Raw genomic sequence first — 24,492 nt, 5'->3', positions numbered from 1 at the left:
TTGGTTGTCTGCCTTTGGGTCAGGTCATGATCCTGGGGTCCTGGGATCGAGCCTTATATCAGGCTCTCTGCTTGGTGGGGAGTCAACTTCTCCCTCATGCTCTCTCTATGTCTTTCTCTCCCTCAAATAAATAAAATCTTAAAAAATAAAAAAAAAAGAACTCATAGAACTCAATAATAAGGAAACAAATTGTCCTGTTTAAAAAAAAAATGAAAGAAAGAAAGAAAGAAAAAGAAAAAGAAAACCAGCAGAATATCTGAACAGGAATTTCAAGTGTAAAAATCTACTCTGAAAAAAGGTCAGAGGTGAAACACATTATGCTAAATGGAATAAGCTAGTCAAAAAAGACCACATATTCTATGATGTCATCTATAGGAAATGTCCAGAATAGGTGAATCCAAAGAGAAGGTAATAGAATTAGTGGTTGCCTAACCTTTTGGAGATGATAAAAATATTCTAAAATTTGATTCTAGTAACATTTGTACAATTGTGTAAATATAGTGAAACTCACTGAATTGCATACTCCTAATTGAGTGGCTTTTAAAGTAATATAAACTATGTCTCAATAAATTTGTTAATAAAAAAAGTCTACAAAATGATACCTAAGGATCTTTATGTGGATGCTTAGCATCACAATTAAGAAAAAATCACGATGAGAAATCTCTGTACATGTAAAATAGCTAAAATTAAAATCTGGATAATACCAAATGTTAGAGAAATTCTTTTAGGATTTTCATGTCCTGGGATGCTAGATGGCTCAGTGGTTGAAGTCATGATCCCGGGATCCTGGGATTGAGTCCTGCCCCGGAGGGAGCCTGCTTCTCCCTCTGCCTATGTCTCTGCCTCTCTGTGTCTTTCACGAATAAATAAATCAAATCTTAAAAAAAAAAGATTTTCATGTCCTGTATAATCATACAAAATGATACATGCTTTTTGGAAAACCAATTACAGTTGTATGTAAAGTTGAATATGTGCTTTTCCAGTCACCAAGAAGTCTCACACCTAGTCGTTATCAAATACAAATAAAAATCCATGCCCATATAAAGACCTGTATTCAAAGTCCCAAAGCAGCTTTTTTAATAATACTCAAATACTGATTATAACCTAAATGTCTCTAAAATTGGGAGTGGATAAATAAAAGTATGCTTGCTGATAGAATACTACTCACCAATATAAAGAAGAAATTCCTGACACATAGAGCAACAGCAGGATGCCATCCACAGCAGGATGGTAAGGAAAAAAGGCAGATACAGAGAACTATATACTATATAGAATTTCATATATATATACACATTATATGAAATTCTAGCAAAGGAAAACTATAGAGGTAGCATATTAGTGGTAGCCAGAGGTGAGAAGTTAGGAAAGATTATTGCATGCAAAGGTAAATAATGGGGCGCCTGGGTAGCTCTTGATTTTGGCTGTTGGACTGTTAGGCATTTGGATTCTTGATTTTGGCTCAGGTACCGCAGAGTCTGAGATCCAGGTCTGTATCAGGCTCGGAGCGCAGCAGGGACTCTGCTTAAGAATCTCTCTTTCCCTCTGTCCCTCCTCCTATTGGCATGCACTCTCTTTTTCTCTCTCTCTCATAAACAAACAAACAAACAAACAAACAAATAAATAAAATCTTTTTTATAACGTGCCTGAGTTTTTGAGGTAATAGAAATATTCTATGCATGCTATATGGCTATGTGTATTTTTAATAGTATTTTTCCAAAGTCACCGAATCACACATTTAAAATTACTGAATGTATTATTTATAAATTCTGCCTCAAGAAAGTTCATTTTTTAAAGATCATTTAAATAATTGCTATCTCTCTTGCTTATAATGTAACCCATTACTCATGTCATATCAAACCAAATGATACTTTACTGCTATTAAATATTTTTATTTTTGTCATTTTGGTCATCTGAGTAAAGTAGCTTTTTACCTGCATTGGCATTTTTGAACTGGAAAAAGGATGGATGTCTTTCTCCACCACAGTGATGATAGCTTTTCATATTCCATCATCTTCAAAGAGGCATTTCTGTGATTAAATCTGTTTACACACATGAATTATTAGGAATTTTTGTGTGATGCTTTCGTGTCCCAGCTCTGAATCAGAATATCTGTTAAAATAGTCCATTTACTGTCTGCCTCATCTGAACAAAACTATGCACATCTTCCTTTGTTGAATGAAGAAAATAGCAACACTTATTTCATTATCATGGAGATGAAATGAGTTAGAACAATGCTTGACATATGATAAGTATTTAATAAATGATAGCTTATTTAAATGTTAACATGGCTAATATTAGTGAAATGTAGCTTCTCTTCCCTGAGAATTCTTGTGCTTTACACAGACTTGCAATCTGCTCCTGAGACACCTGACATACAGGTTATTTCATCCATAAGCAGCTATATTTCTGGTGGCAATGAATCAGACTCTTCATTTTAAATTGCAAAAAGCACAAGTGTTCTTTTAACATGTTAAGCTAAACAGATAACTATAATTCCTGGCCTGAGGTGAGACATAAGATCTCTAAAAGACAAGAGAAATGCTTTTCCGAGGGGAGGGGGGCGTACAGAGAAAGGGTCCACACCCAGCACCAGGCCCAATGTGGGGCTCAATCTCGCAACCTTGAGATCATGAACTGAGCCAAAATCAAAAGTCAGACACTGACTAAGCTACCCAGGTGCCTAGGCAAGAGAAATTCTTGATTTTGTAAGGTAGGTATGCCCTAATTTCTAACATTTACTGATCTTTCTCCAAGTGATGAAATATTAAGAGAAGTTCCAAGATTACGTCTTTGCTATTTTAATAAGCATGCAAGAGAGCATTTAATTTTAGTAAGAAAAGCTTCCCACTTACCCCTAAAGGGAAAGTATATTCATATATGTGCCTTCCAGTTACTTATTACAAATAATTAAACAAATGATGTACTATATCAGTTTTCTCATCCTTATCAGTTAATGAAAAATACACAAATGAAAACACCTTTGTTGGCATAATAGATTCACTGAGAAGTCAAAGCTTTTGAATTCACAAAAAACACAGGAAGAACATAGTGGTTCACAGGTAGAGTCAGTGCTTGTAAAGTAAACACAGGATTTATCTTTCAGAGTTAAGAGGAAAAAAATATTAGTTAATATATTCACATATCAAATCAGATAACAGCACTTAGAAGTGAGAAGTGATATCTATTTTTTAGGAAGAACAAAATAAGGTCCCCAGCACACTACTGCTAATTGAAGGACATTTCCTGCCAAGGTTCTCTGCCTAGGCAGGAAGCAGGCAAATGCAGGCTTATTACACCTTTTTTGTAGAAAGCTTGGTATTCAGGAGGGTTGATGTCTACCTTTGTCACTATTCTTCCTGGTGAGCTAATTTTCTGGAAGATAATATGTGAGTAATAATAATGGCTTTAAATTTACAGAGTTAGTATTTTGAACACAATTAGGAACCCTGTAAAGAGGCTTCAATTTTGAGACCCGGAGATATTGAAAGGTGCACTCAAGAACACATAGTTTTAAATGACTGGAAATGAATTAATAAGTGAGCAAACAGTCTGACTCTGAGAACTAACCATTTTTCTATCTGACTTCTAAGTCATAAATACCCTAATTAATGCCTCTATTTTATACTGCCCTGAATCTCCTCTCACTTGAACCATGGCAATACATCTCATAAGTGGTCCCTGACTCATTGGATTAATTCTACCCATTATGGTCAGACCAATTTTTATTAAATACAGCTTCATAATGCCAAATTTCAGGTTAAAAAATTTAATGGCTCTCCATTTCACAATCTATAATAAAATTGTATAACTCCTAGAATGTAGCCATTCCCCCCAAAATACCCCCATTTCCTCACATTTCTGACTTAGCTCATATTGTTTCTTCTATCGGTGATGGAAATCCAGGTAAAGATGGCCTTAAGCTAACATTCCACAATTACTCCTCCCAAGCTTCTTATTAAAACATTTACAGAAACGTAGAAAAAGCCGAAGGATATAAAACAGTCATCAAAACTAATAAAAACAAGATGTTAATAAACTTCTGGAAGCAATTTCTGATCATATCAAGATAGATTGAGAAATTAAATCCTAAAGTAAACCCTCCTCTCAATGTTATGGAGGAATACAGTAGCCAGTCTGCCCATCTATGGCTTTGTGTGATTTCAGTTGACGTGAGTTCAACTGCCATTTGGTGGCAGGTGATCCTCCTTCTGACATATCATCTGTAGGTCAACAGTGGCCTACTGCTCCATCACAGTGTTTGCATTACTTGCCCTACTTCATCTCATACCACAGATATTTTATCATATCTTATCGTCACAACAAGAAGAAGGATGAGTACAGTGCAGTAAGATTTGGGGGGACAGAGAGAGAGACCACATTCACATAACTTATAGTATGAGCATATTGTCCATGTTCTATTTTATTATCAGTTATTGTTGTTAATCTCATACCAAGACTAATTTATAAATTAGACTTTATTGGGGATCCCTGGGTGGCTCAGCGGTTTAGTGCCTGCTTTCGGCACAGGGAGTGATCCCAGAGTCCCGAGATCGAGTCCCACATCAGGATCCCTGCATGGAGACTTCTCCCTCTGCCTGTGTCTCTCCTTTTCTCTCTCTCTCTCTCTCTCTCTCTCTCTCTCTCTCTCTGTGTGTGTGTGTGTCTCTCATGAATAAATAAATAAAATCTTTAAAAATATTTAGATTTATCTAAATTTTATCATAGGGATGTATGTAGAGGAAAACACATAGCAGGTATAGGATTCAGTACTATCCATGGTCTCAGGCATCCACTGTGGGCATTGGAATGTACCCCATGCAGAAAAGGGGGGACTTCTACTACTGATAAAGAGGCATGCCAGGAACTATCAGCCTCTCCCGTACTCTGTATCCTTTGGTTGAAGAAACCTACAACAATCAGGAAACCCAGAAGAACATCAAACCCTACTTCCAAACTTTCTTCCTCAACCTAACAACCTCAATGTCTTTCTACATCCACTGAGACCCTACCTTTTCAATGAGAAGCCTTGACAGGAAGTAGGTTTACATCTGCATGTTGTATGCAGAACTTGTGACTTTCATGCACAGCACATAATTTATTTACTGGAGGAAGAGCACAGGTGGCTTTGTCCTGTTCTACTGTCCACAATCAGGGGACTTTTGAGGAGCAAAAGATGTGTGACCCAAGACTCATTCCACTGTGCAAGAAGCAACCAGATGAATGCCAGCCAGTAATTTGAGGCAAGACTGGGAACTAGACACATTATTCTGCTCCCAAGTTTTGCATATGAAAAAGCACCCAGGAATGTCTGGTGGCTCAGTGGTTGAGCCTCTCCTTTGGCTCAGGAGATGATCCCCAAATCCCAGGATCAAGTCCAAGTCCTGCATCAGGTTCCCCATGGGAAGCCTGCTTCTCCCTCTGCCTATCTCTCTGACTCTCTCTGTGTGTCTCTCATGAAAGAATAAAAAATCTTTTAAAAAATTAAAATTAATTAAAAAAAAACTTTCTTAAAAGAAAAACACCCAAATAAAGTGGTTGAAAATTGGTTCAAGCATAGCCTTTATCAATATAGTTGTAAAAAAAAGAAATAACCATAGCTTGAAAGAAAGAAAATATTGCATAAAGTCTGAGGCAAAGAACAGATCTTTAGAAATGAAGAAAAAGAAGAGAATATTAGAAAATTTCCACTTCTTTTCAAAGTTGTAAGAAAGTATCAGTCCTATGGAACATTATGCTAAGTGTTTGGCGTACTATGGAAATAACTTATTATGGTATGGCCTCAGATAATTGGAGTTTCTGTATAAGTAAACAGATATAATCCAGATATACTAATCTGTTATCTTTTAAAAATTATTTGGTGTCTAATATGTATATAAGCAATGTATTCAAGCAAAAAAAAGAAAAAACTTGAGCATGTAGCTTGAGTATGATTATCAGGAAATATACCAAACAAAGGTAAGTATCTACCTAAGTGCAGTGTGACAATTTAATATATTGTGGAACCAAATTAAAGAAGCACTTAAGGACAGAAAAGGGACAAAAAAAATCATGCTGTCCTCAAATGTAGATATATTTTTATTCATGCAAGAGCAGAGAAATCAGACTATTGACAAATCATTAAAAAAAGATAACTTAGGAATCCTTTTAAAGGTTTATTTATTTTTAGAGACAGAGAATAAGTAGAGGCAGGGGCAGAGAATCAGAGAGACAGAATCTCAAGCAAAGCAAAAAATTAGAAACAGAACTCCCATGTAATTGAGCAGTTCCCCTTCTGGATATATATCCAAAGGAAACAGAGTAGTATGTTGAAGAGATATCTGCACTTCCATGTTTATTGCAGTATTATTTACAATAGCCAGGACATAGAAATAAACTCAGTGCCCATCAACAGAGGAATAGATAAAGAAAATGTATATAAATGTGTATATATTTATACAATAAAATACTATTCAGCCATAAAAACAGAAGGAAATCCAAACATTTGTGATGACATGGACAGACCTTGAGGGCTCTACACTAAGTGAAATAAGTCAGGCAACAAAAGATAAATATTGTATGATCTCACTTACATGTGGAATGAGAAAGGAAAAAGGAAAGGAAAAGAGATAAGATTGGTGATTACTAGATATGGATAGGGAGGTGGTTGAAAGTGGTTAAAAGGTATAAACTTCAACTATGAGATAAATACTCATATTAATGATAGACTACTTAGTTTAAACCAATGGCAAACAGCATTCTTATCCCTAAAATCCCAATGGCTTTCTCATTAAAATCATAAAGAAAAGAAGGCTGCCTGTTATTACAATTTTTCAAGGGTTATTCAGGAAATACTGACCAATGCAATAAAGCAATGACAAATGAAAAGAGAAGAAGAAATCATTTTTGGATGGAAAAAAAATTAAAAAGTAAGAGGGGTGCTGGGGGGCTCAGTCAGTTAAGTGTCCAACTCTTGGTTGGGCTCAGGTCATGGTTTTGGCTCAGGTCATGATCTCAGGGTCCCAGAATCAAGCCCCAAGTCAGGCTTCATGTTCAACAGGGAGTCTTCTTGGAGATTCTCTCCCTCTGCCCTTCCTCCCACTCATGCTCTCTCTATCTTTCTCAAGTAAATAAATCTTTTTTAAAAAAATTAAGATAGTTGAAATAAACTCACTAACTCAATGAGCTATGGGATGAATTTGCAACATTCAAAGAATTTCCTTTGTACCATCAGTAATTATTTACAGGAAATAAACTGAACAAATATTTCAATTACAGTAGCATCAAAATATATGCAATACCAGTGCATTTGTAATGACTAAGGTATATGTAAAGAAACCAAAATGCCACTGAGATAGTTTGAAAAAGACTAAAACTAATATGCATGTTTTTATGATGAACTTGTATGGAGAAGCTAAACAAATTTTAAAGCCCAAACAATTCAATGAGTTAGGTTTTGACATGTAACTGACAACAACATAAATGGAACGGAACAGGCTGACCAGACATAGATCCAAGTAGATGTGTGCTCAGTCATTGTGTCCTAATGGAAAAACCACAACATAAAAGGGCAAGGGGTTATTCAATAAATGATACTTAATAATTCATGCATTATTCTTTAATAAGGCAAATCTCGGAAAGATCAAATTGTAAAAGAACTTAAGAAATTATTTCAAAAATAAAATAGTGTACTTTGTGTTGGATTATTAGATGTTTAAAGGATTTGACAGCTCCCAAGCAGGGAAGAAACCAAAAACTGAAACATTGGTAGAGTTGATTTACTCAAGTCTTAATAATCTGATAACCATAAAAAATATAATCAGAACATATTTCAAGGAAATATGACAAAGGATTACTAGTTTTATCTATAATGAAATCATACAATAAGAAATTAGACTCCAGTGTATAGACATAAACCTCAATATATTTGTATTAAACAGAAGATCTAGAAGAAGAAATGCATATAGATAACAGATTATTATAAAAGTGTTTAATTTTTCAAGTTAATGAAATTCATGGTTTTAAAACACAAGGTAATGTTTTCTCATTCCAATTATGAAATATTCATAGTGAAAGTAAAAATATCAAACAAAAGGAGAGTAAGTTTAGGAAGGTGCTCTCACACACAAATACTATTATATATTTTTTATAATCTATATAGAAAGCTATTTTGTGAAGTTTATCAGAAGCCCTCAAATTGTTTGTCTTTTACATGGTATAATAATTGACAGCAATGTATCCTAAGTAACTGATTTTACAAGCCACTGGGGCCTTACATATAATAAAGAAATTTAGAAACATCACAATGTGTAACAATAAGGGATGAGGTAAAATATAAAGTGTGTACATCGTAGAGTATTGTGTGAACAGAAAATATTGCTGTCTCTGACTTGGGAAAATGCTTAGGACTTAATATTAAGCAGTATAATTAAGTTAGTATAAATATAGTAAAATCCATCTTTAAAAAGTAGTATGAAAGAAAGGAAGGGAATGATGTTTACCATGGTTATTTCACTCTTGTGAGATAACTGAACTATTTTCATTCTTTTTATGATTTGAGCTTTTAAAGCTTTGAAATCAAACATCAACAATATTTGCTTTTGAATAATTTTAATTGTAGTTTACTAATGAACTCAAGTTCTCTTTTTAAAAAAAGATTTATTTATTTTTTTAGAGACAGAGCAAGAAAGCAACAGAGAGTGAGAGAAAGAGAGAATTCTCAAGCAGACTCCCCACTCAGCAGGAGCCCAATGCAGGACTCCCTCCCAGGACCCCAAGATCATGACCTGAGCCCAAATCAAGAGTTGGTTGTTTAACCAACTGAGACCCCCAGGCACCCCTCAAATTCTACTACTCTAAAAAATTCCTTGGGTGGAATAAGTGATCAATATGTCCAGAGATCTTTCTCAGTTTTCTGAGCCATGAGAGTGTTTTGCTTATAAATTTGGTTTCCTGCTGATTGCATTTTTCTTGTATTACATTATATATGGTGTATTTGCTCTTTACATTATATTATAAACTATCTGAAGACATACCTTTAATGATTGGTTTATTAGTTCATCTGCTCAGACAAAATCAGCCGACTGAATACATACGCATAGATCTTGAGATATACCACATCAAATCATATCTGGGGGCACATACAGTGGATGACCTCCAGTGGCTGGCACAGATGTGGCAAAATATGTGGTAAGCTGTACATTTTACTTTCTACTTGTAGGAGGAGGAGGCAGACATCATGCTTCTGTTCTCATGATTCCTAAGTTCTAACCTAAGCCTGCCTTCTTATGCTCTGTCCACATTTCCAACATAATTTTGGAGTCCATTGGAAGCCTTGCCCACATCTTAAGTGCAACACCTACACGTACACACTCATAGTCTCACTCTTATTACCTCGATTTATTTTTTTAAAAGATTTCATTTATCTATTCATGAGAGACACACACACACACACAGAGAGAGAGAGAGAGATAGAGAGAGACAGGTAGAGACACAGGCAGAGGGAGAAGCAAGCTCCACGCAGGGAGCCCGACATGGGACTCCATCCCGGGATTCCAGGATGATGCCCTGGGCCGAAGGCAGGCGCTAAACCACTGAGCCACCCAGAGATTCCCTCTCCTCCATTTATTCACAAGTAAAGTAACCAGCCCAGCTACACCAATTCAGCATTTGAGAGTCATGTACCAATGAGTTAACTCCATCCCCTCTTGATTCACCAGCATCTACATTTCTCAATTTATTCATGGCAAACCTCTGTGCAATCTTTTTGCATATACTTATGATCAGGCCCCATTACTTCAATTTTGTGAGTTTTCATTACCTTTCTGATGCCAAAGCTGCCTATCCCAAATTTACTCTTCATATTGACCCCAGACAAATTCTCTGAAGTAGACCTAGATTATGACTGCCTATTCTCCAAAGGCATTTAGTTGTTATAGAAATAGCTGCATTTGGACTCCTTAAGCAGCTTTCTTAACACTCCTACATTTTCACATCAATTATCATCTTGTCATTCTTTGTGGGAAAAATGTGCAAAGATGCTTTTATTAAAGATAGACTGTTCTCTTAACTGTACACTGAATTTATTTTCCTAGGGAACCAGGATATACTATATTTCACCACAATACGTTGTTTCACATTTTCACATCATTGAAATCATGTTCCTTACGATTAATGGCATCTAATATTTTTTCTTTTAAATCATGCATGAAATAATGTTGCATCTTAAAAGAGATAGCTTCATAAATCCATTGAGATAGGATATCTTTTTTTGGTCCTCATCATATATAACTGTGAATTTCAAATAGTAAATGTTCAAATATTGGTTGACACACAAGTATATGTTAAGAAACATGTCTTGTGTTGAAACCTAAGGAATGATCCTTGTATTTTGGCTAGTTTTGCTATACACACTCCAGGAATAATATAAAATATACCAGCTACAAACATCAGAGTGAGATGGGAAATTAAAATAAATATGTACATGTAACATGTTGATTGAATGTGCTAATACCAAATCAAAGTGATGCCTTCATGATCAACTGTTCTTCCACATATTAGATATTTTATACAGTATCTCATTATTTTTCTGAACTGACATTTTCTCTAACATTTATCTTATCTAAGTCTTCACACTAATTACAAAGTGTCCTATTTTCACACAGAAAAAAAAAAACAAAAGAAGTATCAATTTAATTACCATTGTGACAGTAACAACAAGAACTACTGTCTTTCATAGCATGATCTATGTTTCCCATAACTGCATGTATGAGCAATTGGGTAAAAAGAAGTTAATTTCTCATAAGACATTTGTTTGGTCCCTTTAAAATCAGAACAAGTTAAGGATTGCATTATTTATTCCACCAGCAAACTGAGAGAACATCTTTTGCTCTGAAACAACAATTATATTCAAGTTCACCATACTGAATATATAGGTTCCATTTAAAGTGTCTGATGAAGCGTATGAAACCTTTGAACAATTTATCAATTTTCCAAATATTCTTGCTTCAAAATATCTAAAATCGAAGGCAAGGCACTCACACATAGTTCAGCAGGTGTGTTTTAAGTAGCATGATCATTGTGTTGATTTATCTAAGACAGTGTGTCATCTACTCTTACTGTAGGATAAATCCTCATCCTAGATTAAAATTTAATGAAATCACTTGATGCCATTGCTAATATTCATTGAATTGTTTAATCATGGATCTAGCCTTATATTTTCTTTCAAACCTCAAAGTTTCTTGGGAGAGAAAGCATTTCTTCCTTAGTACCTTGCTGTGAATTTGGTGTGGTGAGGCTTTCAGAGGTGTTCAAAGCAACATGGACCACTGTACCTATGGGGTGAGCTGCAGAGATTACAGCCCCAGGAGACTGGGGATGCATCCAGGCTACAGAGTCTGTGAAGCTGTGGTCTGCAATGTGGCCTTCAGGTCAGATAGAGCAGGTTTATAAAGCTGGCTCTGTCTTCAAGAAGCTCTGTGACCCTGGGCGAGGGAATAAAATTTTCTTGCCTTCAGCTTCCTTATCTACAAAAAGGTGATACTACTTTTGATGTCATACATCTGTATGAGAGGATGTATATACATTTACTTAGCCTAGCAAATTGTATTTATATGGCAACTATTTTCACTTTTCCTATGAGTATTTGGTGTTAAAGAAACTGCAATTATTCCTAAAATAGCACTATTACTTTTCCTATAAGCAAAGCAGACAGATTAATGAGACTATACTCTATACTTCCCGTATTGTCACTACATGCTCAAAATACACTTCTTTAACTTCATCCTTCTTTTTTAATTTTTCTCTTGTTTTCTTTTGTTACTCATCTCTTTCTTTGATCTTTTTTTTTTTTTAGCACTTATTTTCACAGCATCTTAGGATCCTGTAGAAAGAAGTAAAATGTGTACATGATAAGAGGTAGCACAGGTACAGACTGTGTTTGGGAATTCCACATACACTATTTTGGCCATTCTGAGGGAAAAAAATACCACAAGGGAAGGCACAGCTTAAGAGAAGGCAAGGCACTTGCTTAAGGGAAGGCACAGAGAGTGGCAGAGGGGGTCACAGAACATTTTGTGAGGGGGTACCTGGGTGGCTCAGTTAGTTAAGTATCAGACCCTTGGTTTCTGCTCGGGTCATGATCTCAGGGTCTCAGAAATAGCCCTGCATCAGGCTCCTGCTGAGCACAGAATCTGCTTGATAGTTTCTCTCTCCTTCTCCCTCTGTGCTTCTCCCAGCCCCCACCTGAACACTCTCTCTCTTTCTCTAAAAAAAAAAGTGCAACTTTCATGGACAAAGGGGTTGCTGGGTTGCTGAGACTGTAGGATCTGAATGTGAAATGAAAGGAGAAGGGCATTGATCATGAGGAATTATCAGGAGGAGCCACATAAGCAAAAGTTCAGTGATGTGAAGAAGAGGCGCAATGGTGTTTTGCTTTGGAAGAAGGAAGAATCTAGGCACTGATGCTGCAAAGGACATGGGAAGCTAAGCTTGTGGCTCACCTCCTTAAAGGTGCGTAAACATAGGTACAACATCCATCCCATTGGTAAAATGGAGCAGCAGGTATATGAGGAGTAGTAAGTTATCTAAAATCTCTAGCATGTCTTCCGCTCATAGGATGATAATATTTCTCCTTTTCTTCAATAAGCAATGTCAGGCTGCTGAGGCACCTGAGTAGGAGACTGATCTGACCAGAGCTGTGTCTCCAGACAAACAACCAAGCAGCCACATTCTACATTAACATTGTGGATCAAAAAAACAAAAACAAAAACAAAACATTGTGGATCAGAGAGAGAATAAGAGAAAAAGTATGTATATGTGTGTGTAACACAGTGTGATTCACTCCCATCTTTGGACCTGCCTTAAACTATACTAAGCCAGGATTTCACTCAATGTATTTCTCTGAAAAAATCCTCAGTAATTTACATAAGACTAACAGGTACAAAGTTCCCAAGAAGAATATTTAAAAAGAATGTGTAACCTGGTGTAGAGTGGAGCACTTGCTTAGTATTTTAACACATAATGGAAGAATTTAGGGACAGAAGTGTAAGGGTTGCAGCTAAAACTGAAAACACACACTTGGACAGATTGAAAACATTTAATGGAGTGTCTTAGCCACGCGAGGAAGCAGCAGTGGCAGACAGGCCAGCTTTGCTCCTGGCAGGCAGTGATGGGGTTGTTCTTTTGGAACGATTCAAAACAGACGGGAACAATATGAGGCGCATCCGGATTGCTGAAAGAAATCTGACAATGGTGTGTTTGATAATAATTCTGATGCCATGTTTTCTGTGTCATTAAGGAGAACTGTCAGCAACTCTCTAAGGAAAAGAAAATGGAGGTATCCATGTGGAGCATCGTTTTTATTAATTCTCAGATACCTAATTGTGCAGACCTAGTTTCACCTGCAGGAGAGGGTCTCTGGCTCCTTTCTATGGTCCTAGTTGGCTCTTGCTTTCCTGTACCATCTCTTTCTGGGCATCTTTTAATGCCCAGACAGACCGCCTGCCCATAGAGTGCAGAAACTCTCCCTGTGAAATAGTTTGCAGGTTTTATCAGGTAAGGGAGCAACAGCACTGGCCATTAGCTGAATGAATGTTCATCTCTGGTTCCCTGCTGTGTCCTTCATTGAAACTTAGTTTACCTTTCATCCTACCTATTAAAAAGGATCTCATGCTTTAGGAGAACTACACACACTAGATTTGGATCATACCTTCTATTTTTTTTAAGATAAATTAGTAATTTGTTTCAACATAGGGGAAAAAGAGCATAGTGATATCCTGGAAGAATCTTCTTGTCTAATAGAAATGTAGCAATAGATTCACTGACCAATAAGATTTGGATACAGATATAGACCTTATCGGTCTTAAAATCTCTTTCACAGTTGTTGAAATGCTTCCCTATAGATTTTCTGAAATGTAGAAATATATGATATATTTTTTCCTTTCCCAACAGAAACTCAGAGGTTAAAGTTAACATAGTTTTTTTTATGATTTTATTTTTTATTAACCATATGAGTGAGGGGAGGGATAGAAGGAGAGGGAGAGAAAGAATCCCAAGCAGACTCCCCAATTAGCATGGAGCTGGCCACGGAGCTTGATCTCAAGACGCTGAGATCAGGACCTGAGCTGAAAACAAGAGTAGAACGTTTAACCAACTGAGCCACCCTGGCGCCCCAAGTTAACATAGGTTTTAAAAGATGAACTAAAGTAGCTGCCAAACTTCCAGGGGCAAAAATGGAAATGCTTGCTCTTCTTGTCATTTCCTTAATTTCCTTCAGACATATTTAGTAGAGTGAAGACTGTAAGTGGAGCAACACATGTTGGAGTTCAAGCACTCACCAAAGCTGTGGGACTTTGAACAATCTGTTTACCTTTCTAAACATCAATTCCTTCATCTATAAAACTGAGATGATATGATTCACCTCAAATGACTTTCCCAGGATTAAGTGCAATAACCCTCAGTTGTTATTACCCTTTCCCCCTGTTAATGAGAGATGAAATTTCAGGATGTCTTATTAGATACTTTATAAGCTCCAGAAATAAAACAAACTACTCTTCTTTTTAATAAGATTTTATTTATTTATTCATGAGAGACAGACAGAGAAAGAGAGAGAGAGAGAGAGAGAGGCAGAGGGAGAAGCAGGCTCCATGCGGGGAGCCCTACGCGGGACTTGATTTCCTGGGTCTCCAGGATCAGGCCCTGGGCTGAAGGTGGAGATAAACCACTGAGCCACCCAGGCTGCCCCAAACTACTCTTCTATCAGATTTATAACATCTGCTCAGAAAGTCTTCACCAGCTTCTTTCTGGAACAGACATGCCTCAGGACCAACTCTAAAAACACAGCGATGCTTTTCAAGTAGCTAAACCAGCTTTAGAAGGAAGGTAATCCACAGAGAGAGGGACACTGAAGATTCAGAAATAACACAAGATGTGATCAGCCAATTCACAGGTAAGTCCTTGGTTTTACTTATGTCGACACATAACCACAATTATTTTTCTTCTTACAAAGATCTCTCATCGCTCCCTATTTGGTCTGAATTTCCACTGTTAAAACTATTCATGGTGTGATAGCTCCAAACATGCCACAAGAAAACTTTTAACAGAGTCCTTAATTGTGACTTAAAATCTGTGTCACTGTTTATGCAACTATGTGTATATACATACACCTCCCCGCCAGACACAGTTTACATTCTTTGAGGATGAACAGTCATATTTATTAACTGGTTAGTCAAAAAATAAATAGAGAAGGATAGGCTAGTATTGAAGAACACAAATTAAACTCAAATTTCAGTTTAACTTATTATTCATATGATCCAATAATGTTTGTAAAACTCTCCATGATTTAATTTCTTTATTTGGAAAAGTAAGACCAGTAACAATGTTACCTTACATAATTAAAACAGTATTAAATTCCTAGTGCAGCTTGATCACTCAGTAAGTTGTTGCCATTATAATGGTTACTATTTACTTGCTTACTAGGAGTAAGACACAGGTTGGACATTATATATGCATTATATCCAATTCTACAAGTTCTATTATAATCACCAACTCCCAGATAAGAATATCTAGGCAGAGGGGTAAGTTGATGCCAGGTGACCCAGCTTACTATTGCAATAGCTCAGCTGAGACTTGAAGCTATATGTTTCTGGCACTAAATATTCTCTCAGTTTGTCTGCTAGATCATATATCTCCTTTATTGTGTTTTTTTAAAACATTTACTGATCACTTAATATGTGCCAGATATTGTTCTATATCTAAATTTTCTCTTTTAAAACTCTCATACAAACCATATGAGATAGGTCCAATTAGCCTCAGTTAAAAACAAAACAGAACAACCAATAAAACAAAACTGAGGCACAGAGGTCATTCATGTGTCCAAGGACACAGAGTCGGTAAGTGGGAAAGCTGGAACTTTGGAACTCTCTTTGTATGCCTTACAGATCGGTGATAGACACCTGCTGCTGAGCATATTCTGTATGCTGGACTCTGATCTGTGAACGAGAGATTCAGCTGTGAACAGCACAGATAAGACCTTGACTGTCATGGAGCTTACATTTGAGTGAGAGGAGACAGACTAACAGGTGGATAGATAATATGTCATATGATGTTCGGTACTTTAGAGAAAATGTAATCTTATAAAGGTGATCAGAAAGGTTGAGGAGCCATCTAGGGCTTTATATACAGTTGCAAACGATGGATCGTGGAGCTCTCATGGTATCAGAGGAACAGCATGTTCCCAGACCAGGGAACAGTAAAAAGCCCTGAGAATGGGGGGATCCCTGGGTGGCTTAGCGGCTTGGTGCCTGCCTTTGGCCCAGGGCGCTATCCTGGAGTCCCAGGATTGAGTCCCGCATCGGGCTCCCAGCATGGAGCCTGCTTCTCCCTCCTCCTGTGTCTCTGCCTCTCTCTCTCTATGTCTATCATGAATACATAAATAAATAAATAAATAATAAATAAATAAATCTTAAAAAAAAAAAAAAAAGCCCTGAGAATGGGCTGTGCTTGGCCTGTTTGAAGAGCCACAGACAGACCCACATGGCCACAGCAAATGGAAGGGGAAGAGAGTGGGAGGAGGTGACATCAGGGTGAAGGATGATAAGGATCCAAGGAGCAATGGTAGAAGTATTTTATCTGAATGAAATGGAAAATCAGCAGGGACTGTTGAGCAACACACAGTGATATGATCACTCAAGCTGTGGTATAAGTAATGGAATATAAAAGATCCAAGCAGAGACAGAGACCAGTTAGGAGTTTATTGCAGTTTATTCAAATGAATATACTACTTAATTGCGTTAAAGGAGAAATGGTAATGAACACAAACACAAACAAAAACAATCACATATTTATAGGTAGAAGGATAGGATACTTTGAAGTTCCCAGGATTGATCCAGGGCTGGAGTAAGAGAGAAGATGAAGTCTCATCAACAGGAGGAATAGAATCACCACTTAGTGAGATTGAGAAAACTATAGGAGGGAAAGTTTTGCAGGGAAATAAAGAGGGGTTTATTGGAGACATAAAATATCAACACACAGGAGTTTAGTAAGGAGTAAGTATGTGAGTTCTAGGGAAAAGGAGTTGGTACCAGACAAAACACTTCCAAATTACCCCAAATCTCAGTAAACACATTTTTATTTCTCGCTCATGCTCCATGGCCACCTTGGGGCTGCTGAGGCTCTGCTCCAAGTTGCCTTGGTCCTGAGACTCAGGCTGACAGAGCAGATGGGTTAACACTTTGCCAGTCTCAGGGCAGAAGGAAGAGACATGATGAATCACATGTTGGCTCATAGAACTTCTCCTTAGAGGTGACCAACATAATTTCCAAACTTATTCCATCGGCCAGCGCGTCACGTGGTCAAGCCTGACATTTTTGGAATGGAGCTATATAATTCTCATCTAGCGAAGACACAAATAATAATTTAATCTACCTCAGGGATAAGGGATGTTAATTCAGGCAACATGTGCATGAAGAAGCTGTTAAAGCAGTTAAGTCTGGATTTCACCAAGAAGGTGATCATGAGGCAGTGTAGAAATCCTATGCTTGGGGTGTTCCAGATTTTAGAGGTCTGGATAAATCAGGAAAAGAGTCTGCAGTGAAATTGCCAATAATGTAGGAGGAGAATAGACATCAGTTACCTGGATGCCAAGTGAAATAAATGCTTCAAGAATAAAAGATTGATCAACAGTGTGCTAATCAAATACACTGAAGACTGGGGACTGACTATTGCATTTAGCGATGTGCCAGTTATTTATTAGCATAAATATAGCAGTCTCTCTAGAAGGATGGGGATGCAGGCTCCAGAGCAGATGGGAGGGAAGAGAATGGAACAGAGACCACCTTCTCCAAGAGTTTTTCTCTGTGTAACACAGCACCATGTCATCCATAAAACTCTCCCCCCTCTTCATGGGGGGAAGGCGGATGCAATCAGACAGCCACCCAGACTAATAGAAGCTTCTTATTCTCAAAAACGGGACAGGTGTCATAAAAACATCAGCAGCCATTCATTTTGTGGACTCTTGGAAGGCAGAAGAAATAACCAGAATAACACTTAGGAAATAATACTTTTTTTTTCTTAAAAATAAAAAGTGTTATCTATGTGTTCATTTCAATTCATTCATATTGACACCAGATGGTGTGATAATAAATCATTCCTTTACTTCTCTGAAAAATTATCTGCTTTCTCCTCTGGTCCTTCTGTGAGGCTTCATTTTTTCTTCTGAAATAGTAGGTGTTGTTATTGTTCGTTTGCCAGTTTGATTGTAGATAATCACCAGACCATAGGGGACTGATGCATCGACTCTGTCACTGTGCTGCATTTACTATTATGTGCCCATATAAAATATGTGCCTCAAATGCCAAGTGCACACATAAAATCAACTCCTCTTTCAAGCCCTTTGTTCATTTCTTGTCTCCATGCTTCCCTCTGTAGAATCTGCGACAGTCTTCTAGACTTCAGTTGTCATGGTTATGAAGACTTTCTCAACAACTGGACTGCTCCTACCTCACACTGGGATGCTAGGTTTGTGGACGTCAGCACCTGCACGTTATTGCGTTAAGTTCTTAATATTGGCCATCTCCACTTATCAGGAGACCTCCCTCATTTTTTGTTCTCATATTTTCTTCTTTTCTCTAAATGATGATGATGATGGTGATGATGATGAAGAAGATGGTGATGATATGAGAAAGTATTTCCTGAATTATTTGGAATTTTTTTCTGTGCCTATGAAATATATTATGAAGGCAATTGACTCTTGGTTCTCTGACATATGAAACAAACATAACGTCTGTGCACTGGGGTTCAAATTTGAAGGTAAAGTATAATCTATCATTGTTCCCAAACATACAAAGGTTTACCATAAATCAGAGACAATGCAGCCATATGTGTTTGTTATTCATTTCAGAAATGACTCTGTGGATGGATCATAAAAATAAAGTGATCAACATAAGCAGACTTTGATATTATAGAAACAATTTGATAATTAAAATCACTTAATTGGATTAATGACAAAGCAATTTGATCATTTTTCAGTAAGCAGAGATTTTGACGATCAAAAGGATGAAGTAATTGGATTTTGATAAATTCAGCCATGGTATAAGCCATCACCAGGATGTGTCAGACACAAAGTTTTTGTTACTGTCAACATACGGCTGAATTTTCCATACAATCTATTTAATAGTGATGCAACATCTAGAAAATTCAAAATCTGTAAAACCATTTTTTTGGTCTTCTCTTTCTAGATAGAAAATATTAGGTTATGTTTTAGTGCATATATGCCTTAGCTCTTCACAAGTCAATATTTTATCTCTCTTGAGACATAAGTATTTTGGCCCAAGAACTGCAGACTGCTGAATCCTATAAATACCAGATCATGCACACTTGAGAACTAAGTGGCTTCTCTCGTCCACATTCTTCTATCACTCATCTGGACGAGGATGGATCAGTGCTAAGCCAGTCCTGCTTTCCTTTTCAGTGCTTAGGCTGACTTCTCTAAAAACATGAATGCCTTTCAAGGATCCAAGGTCTATAAAACCAAAGCAGGTTTAAAGTCACTGCTGTGCATGTTTAAATGTTTCCTTCCGGGAACTGAAAGCAGGGACCCAACTTCGCACCCTTCAGAGAAACAGAGTTATCAACATAAATCCTTGGCTTTGCCAGGATTGGGTTTCAATTCATTAAATAAACATGGTTAGATCCTCCTCAGAAAACATATAGGGCAAGAGGGAAAAATGAGTATTTGGTACGACCCATGAAAGTGTGTGGTATGTGTGGTCTATGGAGAAGCAAAATGTAGTATGTGCAGGGTTAAAATATATATGCATGTTTAGGAGGGCAATGGCAGTCACTATTAAATAGCTTTTGCTGAATATTTATTTCTCTGAAGTTGAACATACCCATGCATTTACTTTCTCTTAATTGTTAAAGAACTACATTGCTATTGCCTCAAAACGAAAGAAAATCTGTTCTTCTTATAGTGGACACTGCTTTACACTGACATGGAAAAATGCTTGGAGATCTTTTGTATTTGACCTTTAAGTGAGAAGAAAAGCCTCAAATAACAGAGATATTAGAAATTAGATTTTTAAACATTTTTAATATTGAAATACAGATGGAATATAGTTTCATAGTGATTCGACAATTCTGTACATTAAAGTGTTCATGGCATAGGTGTAGGCACCATCTGCCACCATACCAGACACTGTCATAAGGTTATTGACTATATTTCCTGTGCTGTGCTTTTCATTCTTGTGACTAATTTACCTTATAACTGGAAGTTTGTACCTTATTGTCCCCTGTCCTTATTTTGCCCATCCCTCTGACCTCCCCTCCAGCAGTCACCAGTTTATTCTCTGTATTTATGAGGCTGTTTCTGTTTTGTTGTTATTATTGTTTTGTTGAGGGAGAGGGAAAGAGAATCCTAAGCAGAGTCCCCACTGATCACTGAGCCCCACCAGGCTGGATCTCACCTCCCTGAGATCATGACCTGAGCAGAAACAGAGTCAGATGCTTCACCGACTGAGCCACCCAGGTGCCCCTGTTTGTTTTTGCTTTTAGATTCCACATTAAGTGATATCATACGTACCATAGGTATTTCACTATCTGACCTAAGAAATCAGATTTTTTATCGAATTCAAAACCAAGGCCAAACACAAGTTCAGTAACCTCAAAACGTATCTGCAGCCCAGAGAGTTCTGTGCAAGACGGCCAGGGAGGGCAGGAGGAGAGGGCAGGAGGGGAGGGCAGGAAGGCAGGAGGGAGGGAGAGGAGGCCAGGCCATAGCACCAGAAGCCCAGCGCCCCACGGTGACCGCAGCGGGTGTGAGCGGGGGACCCGGAGCAGATTCGTGGAGCCCCGGACACGGGAAGGCGTCGGCCCTGAGCCCTGTCAAGCAGCGGGGGAGCTGCTGGAGGCCCTCCAGGCCCGGGGCTGGCGGGCGCCACTGTTTACGCTGCACCGCCTGGCACGAGTGCCAATGGGACAGGGCGGGCACCACAGCCCCTCGGTGCACCCGGGCACCCCACCCCGCCCACCCCACCCCACCCCACCCCACACCCACCCTGGCCCTCTGCCCACCCCACCCCAGCCCACCCACCCGGATCCCTGCCCACCTGAGCAGGCCAGCGCCCACCCCAGCCAGGCCCTCCCAGGCCGCCCCCACAATGACACATGGGACACGCAGATGCAGCACTCACTGAAGCTACAGCCCAGAGGCAGTGCTGACCCAGGTGCTTCGCACCCAGAACATTCCAGGCCAGCCCAACGGGCTCCAGACGGCCTGGTCGGGCTCTCCCTGCGCAAAATGTCTGGAGACTGCCGGCCCATGCCTGTTTCAGCTCTAGGGGGACAATGCCCTCTCCTTACTCACTGAGACATGTTCTGGACAGAGAACGTAGAGAATTTTCAAAAGCAAGAGAACCTGAATGGGAAGTGAATCATGAGGGAAATTTTGATGAAATTAACAGCTTAGTTAGTCAGAAATTGGACTCCAGTTTCCAGCGTCTAGGCCTCCACTAGCATCACCCCCAGACCTGTGTGCCACAAGGAAAGGTGCAGTTCAGATTCTACACTGCAGAATAAGGTTTTTTTTTTTAATCCCTTCCCCTGCCCCCCATTTTATGTGTTGCTTTGAGCAAGGACTTTAACTTCTCCGAGCCCCATTTTTTAAATAATAAAACCTATCTCCCAATGTGAGGATTAACCGCTAGAAATGTGTGGAGAGTGCTTCACATAATGTTTGAGTGCAGGATCCAAAGGTGGGGGGGGGGAGTCTTAGAAAAAGCTTCAGAATAAAAGAATGGAAGTGTCTTCTCAGCTCAACTGAGAAGAATGCTCAAGAAAACCTTAATCAACCACCCTGGAACTGCATAGACTGTGACCTAGAGGGAGGGATCAGCTACTTGGGTCTTGCCAACCATCACACTATATGTTGCAGGGTGGCACACAGATGATAGGATACTCAGCAGAAAACTCATCACTGCCAGTGGACAGGAAAATGGAATCGGCCCCACTTGTACATTTACAGGTAAGAGGATCCCTTTCTGCTGTAAATCTAAAATGCACACATAGAGGAAATGCAGATGAGGATAGTCATCCTTCTCTGCCCAGGACTTGACCATACATGACTAAAAATGCATTCTAGACTCCAGAGTATTAAAGAGTGTATATGTAAAAGGATCCATCATTTTTCAAAACCATATTGAAAATCTCTTTTAAGCAATATTGAAGAGTTAAAATGTTATTTCGGCCTTATAACTATACATTATCATATTTTAAAAAGAGCAAATAGGACCAAAATTCGTAATATAAATTGATGTTTTTTAACTACTTATGAGAAGAGAGAGGTATATAAAGAAATTATTCCAAGCCTAGAAATTTCTAATATTCATTTGCAATCCTGCACTTATATATATATAACTAAATTAAGCAATGGATACACTGCTAGAGTTACTATAATTATGATGTTCTTTAGGGAAGCATAAAACTCAGGCTAACACTTTATGGCATGTGACAGTTTCCAAGAGTTTGAAAATGCATTCAATAATGCAAATTCAGAAGTTCTGTATGGCTATCTGTACTGTACTATTTTTTTTTTTTTTACCTTTATAGCTAGATGAGTCCAAAAGTAAGGAGGAATAGCACATAAGTGCAGTTTTCCTATAGAAATGACTTGGTGGGGTGCCTGGGTGGCTCAGGCCAATAAGCATCTGCCTCTTGGTTTAAAGTCAGGTCATGATCTCAGGGTCCTGGGATCCAGCCTCATGTGGGACTGTGCGCTCAGTGGGGAGTCAGCTTGATAATTCTCTTTCTCTGCTCCTGCCCCTCCCCCTACTTGTGCCCACATGCACATTTTCTCTCTTTCTCACTCAAATACATAAAAGAATTGAAGAAGAAGAAGAAGAAGAAGAAGAAGAAGAAGAAGAAGAAGAAGAAAGAAAGAAGAAAGAAAGAAAGAAAGAAAGAAAGAAAGAAAGAAAGAAAGAAGAAAAGAAAGAAAGAAAGAAAGAAAGAAAGAAAGAAAGAAAGAAAGAAAGAAAGAAAGAAAGAAGAAAGAAGAGGAAGGAGGGAAGGAAGGAAGGAAGGAAGGAAGGAAGGAAGGAAGGAAGGAAGGCAGGCCTTGGCTATTGGCTATGACATGGTCCTTTATACTAAAAGCTTTGGAAAGGTAGTATTTTAGCTTTTATGTTTCTAACATTAATTGCTACTTTTATGCCCTGTAACACTCTTAACTAGGTTTGTGGTTTATTTTTAAAGAAGAGTTTATTTTGAAATTAGGTTTGAAAGTTACATACTGTGAAGACCAATATTACTTTCTGCCAACTTTTTAAAAGATTGAGTCCTGAACAATCTAATTTTTGATAGATAAATTATCATTGTAACGGTGTAGAGGAAGAAACGAGATGATTTTTCCCAAAAATGTAATGCTTTATATTGACGATGTTTCTTTTTTTTTTAGTAATAAATTTATTTTTTATTGGTGTTCAATTTGCCAACATACAGAATAACACCCAGTGCTCATCCCGTCAAGTGCCCCTCTCAGTGGGAAAAAAAAATAGAATGAATACCACACCCACTGATGATCTGGCAAGTCCTTCAGTTAAGGATTTTTATAGTGTTGAGTTAAATAGCAATGACAGATTTGGACCATGTATAAAACACAGCTCAGGGCTAAAAAAATGTAATCACAGGGATGCTGGAAATGAAAGATGCTAGAAATAATAAGATAGTCTATAAGGTCAGTTGTACCATCTAATCAGAGTTTGCATTACAATAAGATATTTGTGTTCCTGAATTTTAAATCAAATATAGGGAGTAACACAGGGCCCTATTTTTGCTAATTAAGAAATTGCATTTTATTTGCAAATTTAAAATCAGGAACATAAAATCAGTTTACCTCGCTTGGTTGAGTGTAGGTTTCTATCTCTTTATCCTACCTTTATGTAAGAGACAGAATAAAATTGAGCATTGACTTGCCCCCAAATCCTTTGCTGAATGAGCAGGTGGGGATGTGTTACATGTATGGAAAAATAAACAGATTATCCAGAGGCATGTACCATACCACACAAACTCTGACAAAAAAGAAATGACTAAGCTTTACTTTTTTTAAAAAATATATATATATAGCTAAAAGTGGTTTGTAAATCATTTTATTTTTGCAAGTCAATTTCATATATACTTCAGAGTCTGATTTTTTTAAAGGCACTTCCTTTCTACTCCTGTAGACTGTGACCCAGAAGCATAATCCTGCTTTTATTTCCTGGGATGGCTGTGGTGGTGATAATTGTTCAGATCTTGACTTTCTCTAAATACACTTCACCTCACAGCTCCAAGATCCACTTTTGTGCTGAATGCCAAGCAGTGTTCGAACTCCAATCTTATCCCCTATGCTTAACTCCAGACTCACATAACCAGACAATTTTGAAGACCTTTACCTGAAATTCTCATGGTAAATGAAAATGCACAGAAAGGAATTTAGTGTCTTTCTCCCAACTATAAAACTTCTATGATTAAAGGTCACCAGGA

This window comes from Vulpes vulpes, chromosome 12 (assembly GCF_048418805.1).
Source record: "Vulpes vulpes isolate BD-2025 chromosome 12, VulVul3, whole genome shotgun sequence".
In the NCBI taxonomy this organism is placed as follows: Eukaryota; Metazoa; Chordata; class Mammalia; order Carnivora; family Canidae; genus Vulpes; species Vulpes vulpes.
The sequence above is the reverse complement of the archived record's forward strand: the minus strand, read 5'-3'. Positions refer to the sequence as shown.